We start from the raw sequence: 8,507 nt of genomic DNA, 5'->3' as shown, positions 1-8,507 counted from the left end.
GATGACACATTGGTCATTCTCACTGCTGTTGACAGTGAGCTTATCGCCCTCAAGAAGATGTTGGATACTTTTGCAACCTCAACTGGTCTGAGAGTTAACTTTGCTAAGTCCTCGATGATACCTCTAAATATGTCGCCCGAGGAAGCTGCTAGGATTGCCTCCATACTTGGTTGTGAAGTGGGCACTATGCCATTTACTTACCTTGGATTTCCTATGGGAACCACTAGACCAACTATTTTGGAATTGATGCCTCTAGTCATTGCATTGAAAGGAGATTATCTGCTTCCTCATGCTTCCTCAATCAAGGTTGTCATCTCCAGCTACTGCAATCTATGCTCAGCTCTATGTCCATTGATTTTTTATGTTCATTATCCATACCAGCAGGGATTTTGAAGCAGATCGAACGGATTGAGAGGCTGTGCCTTTGGCGTGGTAATTCAGATACCCCTAGACAGTCCCTTGCAGCTTGGGAGCTGGTTTGTCGACCCAAAGTTTGTGGTGGCCTTGATGTCATCAACCTACAAATCCAAAATGATGCTCTGCTGATTAAACATCTGTTCAAATTTTTCAATAAATTTGACATACCATGGGTTCATTTGATCTGGGACTCTTACTACGCTGTCTCCCCACCTCATGCTACTGATCAATGTGGCTCATTCTGGTGGCGAGATATTATGAAGCTCTTTGATAAGTTCTGGTCCATTGCTCGGTCGATAGCACGATCCGGATCCTCTATCTTATTCTGGCAAGATAAATGGCATCTGATGGGAAATTGTTAGCCTTTGAAAGAGCGTTTCCCTCGTCTGTTCTCTTATGTGATTGATAACCTTCTCACGGTGAAGCAAGTGATGGAGTCAGACAACCTAGTGGGTTTATTTCACCTACCACTTTCTTCCCAAGCATATGATGAATTGATGCAGCTCACTCAGTTGTTGGATTCAGTTGCTCTAGTTGATCAACATGACTCTTAGATCTGGCCCGCTAAGGGTGGAGAGTATAGTGCAAAGTCTTATTACACTTTTGCTCATGCTCATATCCAGGTTGATCCCACTTTAAAATGGATTTGGCGATGTTCATGACAGCTTAAACTCAAAGTCTTTGGCTGGCTACTTTTGATGGACCGTTTGAATACCACAGACATGATGCAAAGGAGACACTGGACAATCAATGATGACTCTTGTGTGCTTTGTAATCTTCTGATTCATGAGGATAGAGTGCACCTTTTCTTCACCTGCAACTTCAGTCAGAGAGTCTGGAATTATCTTGGAATCCATTGGGCTGGCCAACCTCATCAGACTACTTACCAGCTGGCTTTGGCAGCCAAGAAGGACTTCAACAAGCCTTTCTTCATAGAAGTGGTGTTTGTGGCTGCTTGGAACATTTGGATTTTGAGGAATGGGAAGGTCTTCAGGAATGAAACCCCTTCTTTGAAAGCTTGGAGGAGAAACTTTGTGCATGATATTTCTCTGCTCTCTCATAGGATTAAAAGTAAATATAGGGATCTGCTGCTAACTTGGGTTAACTCACTTCCATAAGTTAGTTTTGTACTTTTCTTTGTTCATATTTCTCACCTTGTAATTGAGACTCTTATTGTACTCCTTGTATTTTTATAATAAAGGGTTGTGAGGCTTTTGCCTTGCAGTATATAATTCAAAAAAAATATACACCCGTAAACCACTTCATTAAACCTTTCTCTATTTACCAATTCAGGCGAGGCTCCTTCCCCCATGGACTACGACGAGGTACTAGATGCCATTTGCGGCGGCACAATCCTCACGGACCTCAAGATGCCCGCGGTGACCTGGAGGGTGACGCTGACAACGTTGTAGACTGAGAAGAAGAAGCTTCGGTAGGGTGGCGAAGGGGGCCGGCGCTCCATGCGGTTTGACGGGTTCGGGGTCAGGCTCGGCATGGAGGATGATGCTGTGGACTTCGAGGAGTTCGAGGTCGTCGAGATCAATCCATTCACCGCCGTCAAGAGGTCCCTCTATAAAGGTATTGCCCCACGTCACTGAGCTGGTTTTAATACACGTATTACGATTACTTTTTTGTCCTTCTCTATTGTAGGATATACTGTAGTATCACATTTTCTTAATTTTAGGTAGGACATAGAAGTTTGAAACTGCTTATGGTTAATTTTTTGAGGGGGTTAAATATTTGTTATGTTGTTAAAGCTTTCAATATATGCTTAGATCATAGCCGAAGGCGGAGCTAGGACCCGAGCCCCTGGCTGTGTCTGGGCGCGACCTCCATGCATGCATGTGTAGCATATTGTAGTGAACCACAGTAGGCCCATTGCCTAGTGTGAATCTAACTCCTCCCTTGGCTATAGGTAGCACCATACCAGATAAGCCTGCCCGCAAGAGAATTTTTCTATTTTCACGTGCTTTATGCTCTTACCTTTCCTGGTTTCATGCGGTCTATGCTTTTTGATCTCACACGATTTACGCTCCTTTTATCTCTCTAAGTAGAGTGGCGACACAAATTTACGTGTTGATCTGTAGCATAATTTAGGCATCACCAACCCAAAAAGACTGCTTACCTTTTGCCATTGTTAGCGAGGATACAAGGTTGTAAACCACCTACTATATTAAAAGTAAGGTCGATGTCATGTTAGTTTAAAAGAAATGCTAGATCTCCATATACAAGGTTAGATCAAGAATGTTATAATGCTAACTTATAATTCATATAACTACCATATAATAATGCTAATGATTGCACACGAAGTACATGCTAGTAACTTCATGGAGCAACTTTCCTTTCCTTTGAGAACAATGGACTAACTATGAGTAAATTACAAGAATCTTAGAGTTACACACACTCATCTATGAGAAGATATTGGGTAAATATTTTGTTAGATGAACCCGTCCAATAAACCTGTACGAGAGGAGTACGATAGTAATAATACATCTATACTAGAGGTGTGTAGTACAATCTTGAGCAAATGAGTGAAGTAAATAGCTATGAGTCATTTGGAAGGATCTTAGAATTACTCCCTCCGATCCTTTTTACTCTACATATAAGAATTGTCTGAAGTCAAACTTCACAAAGTTTGACCATATTTATATGAAAAAACATCAACATCTACCGACAACAACAAAGCCTTTAGTCCCAAACAAGTTGGGGTAGGCTAGAGGTGAAACCCATAAGACCTCGCGACCAAACTCATGGTTCGGGCACATGGATAGCAAGCTTCCACACACCCCTGTCCATCCCTGGTTCTTTCGTGATACTCAAATCCTCCAAATCTCTCTTTACTGACTCTTCAGATGTCAAATTCGGTCTACCCCGACCTCTGTTGACATTCTCCGCACGCTTTAGCTGTCCGCTATGCACTGGAGATTCTGGAGGCCTGCGCTGAGTATGCCCAAACCATCCCAAACGATGTTGAACAAGCTTCTCTTCAATTGGTGCTACCCCAACTATATCTTGTATATCATTGTTGGTGCAACAAAACCTGGGTCTGCTGCCCAGACCGTGCACATGCCTCAAGATCAAGGTTGCAACATCCAAAACGAGATTGAGTTGAAGAGATAGCTCTTTGAGAAATCAGAGAAAGGATCAAGAAGACCAAGTCAAGCCAAAGGAAGCAAGACACCACTAAGGCAAAGCCTCCCTTACCGGGTAGGCGAGCCCGGCGAGGTCGAGGTTGCTCCAGAGACAAGTCTCAAGACTGCCATGGCAAGCTAGCCTGGGACGCCAAGGGCGGACCACCCTGCCAAAGGCTCCACCGCTCCACCTCACAGCGAAGTAAGTCATTGATTGATGCGGTGTCAAGCCCCCAAGTGACTAAGTGCCCTTTTTTGACACATGGCAGCCACTTCTGAAGGAAACCACCTCCAAATGACACCCGTCCAGAGACGTGTCGAGCAGACACACAAGAAGGTGGCCAAACAGCCCGGCAAGGCTTGCCCAGCACACCACAATGTGACACTAAGCGGCGCATTTAATGCGCTCTGCCATGTCTGCAGAGTTAGGTATGATAGCATTGTTTGCTATCTAATCAGTACACAATGACTTATTTGCCATTGTGGTAACCCCTTGATCTATAAAAGGAGAGCCATGGCAACCATAGAAAGGATTCGGACCCTTGTACACTCATACGCGCGTAGCCGCCCTCGCCCCGAAGCAACCCTGCCGAGCTAGAGCGCTGCGTCCCCACCACGGTCCTCCCATCAATCAACCAAAGCAGGAGTAGGGTTTTACGCCTTGCGGCGGCCCGAACCTGGGTAAAACTGCCCGTGTGATCTCTGCCGTGTTGTGCTACGTTCTCTGCTCTTTGTGCAATGTGCTCATCCCCCTTCCGAACCACAAGGGGCTGATGGCCCCATAGGTAGTTGTGGTTTCCTACGACATCTTTGGCATGCCAGGTAGGAGGGAGCGCTTGCGCGAAGCCGAGAAGCGTATGCAGTGCGTCATCTTCATCATCTTCTTCATCGACGGCTCCATCGTCCATGGCGCCTAAGAAGAAGCGCGGTGCCGCAGCACATCCGTCCACTTCGAAGGCCCCGTCGCACGCGGCTGCCGACGCCGCAGGGGCTGCGGGGACGCACGGAAATGTGGAGGCTGTGGGGGACGTGGCCGGCACAGGCAGCATCGTCACCACCTCCCCTACGGCCAAAACGAGGGTAGAAGGCACCGGAGAAGGACATCACCGACAACATCCCAGCGGACATGCTCTACGAGGTACGAGTGGATTGATCATTCCATCTGCACCTCTCCGCCCGGCTGAAGGGCACAGCCGTGGCGGCGGCACTCGCTCTGCGGCGAAGCGCAACTCTCCGGCCGCTCCCGCTGCTGGCGCGGCCGCAGGGCATGCGCCACCCCCGGAACAAGCTGACCCGGCCGAAGGGCACAGCCACGTCCCCCGCAGCCACTGGCCCTCAAGCGCCTCCACCTCGTCACCATGCCACCCTGGTGACAGGCTCACAACAACGAGAACACGGCGCAACTACTAACAGCACCATCAGGAGCCAAGCAACGTTACGGTCTACGCTGTCATCCATGCCAATCACCGCTTCGGAGGCCATGGCGCGGGCCCAGCTGTTGTTGAGATCTCCGCCGGCAGCCGATCAGATGGATGAGTGGAGAGACACCATTCAAAGCTTGATTGGTTTCGCCAAGGCTGGAGGATCACAGCAAGCTGGCCCGTCACTGCCCCCAGGCGATGACAATGGCCTGCGCTGCTTGTCGTACCAAAGGGGCCACCCCCACGATGCAGTCCCCTCCGCGCCAGCCTGCGCAGGGGCCATAGCCCGAGCCACGCGATCAAGAACCCGACAAAATCTCGATGGCTTCTTCCGACCTCGAGCGCGTCAAGGCCAACGGCGAGTTCTGGAGGACGGGCAAAAGGGCAGCATGCACGTCACCATCGAGCGACGCCGTGACACCCACAAACAGTCCAATAGGCACAATGGCCCTGACGTTTACGAGCCAACTCTCGGTGAAGGTGGGTACCTACCTTTCAAGGTTGGGTGCCCCGCCTTCACTCGTGAGTTGCGGCAAGTCCGTTGGCCATCTACCTGCACGTTCAAGCCAGAAATACGAGAGAAGCACGACGGGAAACTAAACCCAGCAGAGTTCTTGAGCATCTACACCGTCGTTGTTCAAGCTGCCGAGGGAAGAGACGAGAAGGTGTTTGCTAACTACTTCCCTTTGGCAGTCAAGCCAAATGTGAGGTCTTGGCTGATGCACCTGCCGGAGAACTCCATTTCGACCTGGGCTGACCTATGCCATGAGTTTGTTGGCACCTTCACGGGCGGCCATCAAGAACGAGGGCGGTCCAGCGACTTGCAGCTTCTCCCGCAAAAGGAAGGAGAGACTCTGCGGAAGTACATGCAGAGGATCAGCCGAGTACACAGGAACATTCCAGACATCCACCCGACAGTTGTGATAGCTGCGTTCCAGTCCAACGTGTGCACTCATCGGATACGTTCCAAGATGAACGTTCGGTTGCCCAATACTGTGAAGGAGCTTTACACTCTAGTGGATAAGTGTGCTCGGGTAGAGGAGGGGAGGCGGCTCTCCGGTGAAGAGGATGGCATCGACATCGACTGAGAGGATGACGATGAAGCCACCAATCAGAAGAAGAAGAACAAGAAGCGCAACAAAAGGCGCAAGGATAAGGCAGTGGTGACCGTTGAGGGATCGGGCGCACCTAGTACCGGCAAGAAGGCCAAGACCAAAGTTCCCGGCAAGAAACCAGCGAGCAGCAGTTCCAGAAAGCCACTGACGCCCTGTGCATTGACGGGAGTGCATCTCTGCACTCCTCTCATCGCCAACTTAAAACAGTGGGCGCGTGAAGTCAATGCCGTGGATCCAGCGACAGATTCTCGGAAGCCGCTCAAGTGGTCCCGCACGCCCATCATCTTTGATGAAGAGGATCACCCTGACTGCACCACTGCGGTAGGGTGCTTGCCGTTGTTGGTCTCACCAACAATCTGCAACCTCTGTTTGACGGCGGGGCCGGGTTGAATCTGATTTCTCCAAAGGTCATACAAAACTTCAGATAGCAGAAGAAGAGCTCAAGATTACTGGCACGTTTCAAGGGATTAACCTCGGCAGGAGTCGTCCTAAGGGGAAGATCATGCTACCCGTGACGTTCGGGGGGGGGGGGGGAGTTAAACTACCGGACTAAGAAGATCGTATTTGATGTGGTTGACCTCCCCCTGCCGTACAATGGAATCCTTGGTCGCCCAGCCTTGGCCAGATTCATGGCGGCATCCCACTATGCCTACAACACCTTGAAGATGCCAGGGCCGATTGGCGTCATTTCCATTCCGTCAGACGAGAAGGATGCAATCATTTGTGTGTACAAGATGTACTGGGAAGCAGTCGCGGCAGAGGCCGCGGAAGCCAGTATTCCCACCAAGGAAAACAACAAGAAGGGGAGAAATAGCAAGGATGCCAGCAAGGAACCGGGGAAGCGTACCTCTTTGGAGTATGCTGCGCCTGTTGATGACTTGCCGGGGAGCTCCAATAGGAAGAGACCCAAGGCTGCTGCACCCGCTGTGAAAAAGGTCCCCGCAGGGCTGGCTGGCGCTGATGGTACCTTCACTATCACGGCCACCCTCGATGACAAATAGGAAATCATGCTCGTTGCCTTCCTGCGGGCAAATATCGATGTGTTTGCCTGGCAACCATCTGATATCCCCGGTGTTCCCAGGGAGGTAATCGAGCACCACCTTGCTATCTACCCACATGCCCGACCCATCAAGCAGAAGGTCCAGGAAGCAAGCTTTGGAGCGGCAACAGTTCATTGCCGAGGAGATCAAGAAACTTGAGGCAGCTGGTCTGGTCAGAGGAGTGCTGCATCCAACATGGTTAGCAAATCCCGTGGTGGTACGCAAGGCTAATGGGAAATGGAGGCTTTGCATAGATTTTACGGATCTGAAGAAGGCAAGCCCGAAGGACCCATTTCCCTTGCCGCGCATCAACTAGATTGTGGATTCCACCTCCGGGTGTGACCTACTTTCTTTCCTGGATGCATACGCTGGGTACCACTAGATCTTCATGTCCCAGGAAGACGAAGAGAAGAGTGCGTTCATAACCCCATGTGGCATGTACTGCTTCGTACGGATGCCCTTCGGGTTGAAGAGCGTCGGGTCCACTTTTGCAAGGTAGTCCAGATTGGCTTTGAATCCCAGCTGCACAGAAAGATTGAAGCTTACATGGATGATATTGTGGTCAAGACCAAGGACAGATCAACCCTCATCCAGGATTTGGAAGAAACCTTTGCTAATCTGCGCAAGATCAACTTGAAGCTGAACCCGGAGAAGTGTGTGTTTGGCGTTCCTTCCGGCAAGCTACTTGGCTTCTTTGTGTCCCATCGGGGGATAGAGGCCAACCCCGACAAGATCAAGGTTATCGAGTAGATTCAAGCACCCAAGATAGTTAAGGACGTGAGGCGTTTGACTGCATGTGTTGCCGCGCTTAGGAGGTTCATTTCCAAGTCTACTGAGCGCGCCTTGCCGTTCTTCAAAATCTTGAAGAAGGCAGGACCTGTGGAGACCCCGAAGGCGGATGCTTCGCTGCAAGATTTGACGACCTATGTTTCCTTCATGCCCACTTTGGTCGCTCCCAAACCACAAGAGCCGTTGCTGCTATACTTAGCGCCAACTAACAAGTGGTTAGTGCGGCGCAAGTGGCGCAGCGGGAAGTGGATGAAGTGGTAGCCACAGCCATTGTCCCCTCCAGAGAGGAAAGTGAATATGTCCGGGCAAGGTTAGATGCAGTTCAAGAGAAGGAAGAGCAAGGTAGTGGAGACAGTCCCAAGGTTGCGGCAAGGAAGAAAGTGGTGCAGCGCCGAGTGTACTTCATCAGCTCCCTATTGCAGGGGACTAGATCAAGGTACTCTGGCGTGCAAAAGTTGATTTTTGGCCTCATCATGGCATCAAGGAAACTGCACCACTACTTCTAAGCCCACGGGATCACGGTTGTCACCCGCTTCCCTTTGCAATGTATACTCAGAAACCCCCAGGCCACAGGCAGGATAGTGGAGTGGGTCT

The sequence above is a fragment of the Aegilops tauschii genome, chromosome 6 (assembly GCF_002575655.3).
Source record: "Aegilops tauschii subsp. strangulata cultivar AL8/78 chromosome 6, Aet v6.0, whole genome shotgun sequence".
Taxonomy (NCBI): domain Eukaryota; kingdom Viridiplantae; phylum Streptophyta; class Magnoliopsida; order Poales; family Poaceae; genus Aegilops; species Aegilops tauschii.
The sequence above is the reverse complement of the archived record's forward strand: the minus strand, read 5'-3'. Positions refer to the sequence as shown.